General features: G+C 44.0%; 1 non-coding gene across 1 annotated transcript; it reads left to right on the forward strand.

Moving 5' to 3' along the window:
- Positions 1-675: 675 nt before the first annotated feature.
- On the forward strand, positions 676-782 carry LOC141650864 (small nucleolar RNA R71). The gene has a single exon (XR_012546875.1). It is a non-coding gene; the product is annotated as a small nucleolar RNA R71 (small nucleolar RNA).
- Positions 783-985: the final 203 nt, after the last annotated feature.

A 985-nucleotide genomic window follows, 5' to 3' on the forward strand; every position in this document is an offset into this window, starting at 1 on the left:
TGCATTTGGATTATCATGCCCTCAAGCTTACCACCTCCTTGATTGTTTTGTTGGCTATTTTGCGGTGGATTTTGTTGGTAATTATTTTGTGGGGGCCTTTGTTGATTTTGATAACCCGGTGGAGGGATATACTTTTGTTGTTGAGGAGCATAGGCATTTTGTTGTGGTGGGGGTTGAGGGTTTAGCACATTATTGCTAGTGTAAGACAAGTTCGGATGGAATTTTGAATTCGGGTTGTAAGTGTTGGAAAATGTACCCGGTGGATATGAACTTTGTCTAAAAGCTTGAAAGGCATTTACCTCTTCAATGGGGGTTCGGCAATGAGCGGCATAATGACCCGCACTTCCGCAACCTTCACACACAACGATTTGGTTTGTTGAGGACATGGCATTGACTTGTTGAATGGAATCTCTAGCATCCCTCTCCGCCAATTGTTGTTGGAGCAAAGCAATTTGAGCTAGCAAGACGGAGTTGTTGGAGGATTCTTCTTTACCTTTAGGTGGCACAACTCGGGAATTGACATATTGGGCATCATGGATTGCCATAGATTCTATCGTGGAATGAGCAAGATTGGTGTCAATTTGATCAAACCGCCCATTGTTGGCGGAATCGAGAATCCTTCGGGACTCGGCACAACATCCATTGTAGAATGTTATTGCCAGAAACCAATCATCTAGCCCATGGTGTGGGCATTGCCTTTGAAGCTCTTTGTACCTCTCCCAAGCTTCATATAAGCTCTCAAGAGCTTGTTGACGGAATCCGGTGATTTGGCTCCTCAAAGTTTGAGTTTTCTCTGGTGGAAAAAACTTTTGATAAAAAGCGAGAGCCAAGGTCTCCCAATTGGTGATTTTCAAGGTGGTGCGGTCAAGGCTATTGATCCAAAGCTTGGCCTTGTCCTTTAAAGAGAAAGGGAAAAGTATTTCCCTTATTTGCTCTTGGGTGACGCCCGTTTGACGGATCATGGAGCAATAGTCACAAAAGTTTT

This window comes from Silene latifolia, chromosome 3 (assembly GCF_048544455.1).
Source record: "Silene latifolia isolate original U9 population chromosome 3, ASM4854445v1, whole genome shotgun sequence".
Taxonomy (NCBI): Eukaryota; Viridiplantae; Streptophyta; class Magnoliopsida; order Caryophyllales; family Caryophyllaceae; genus Silene; species Silene latifolia.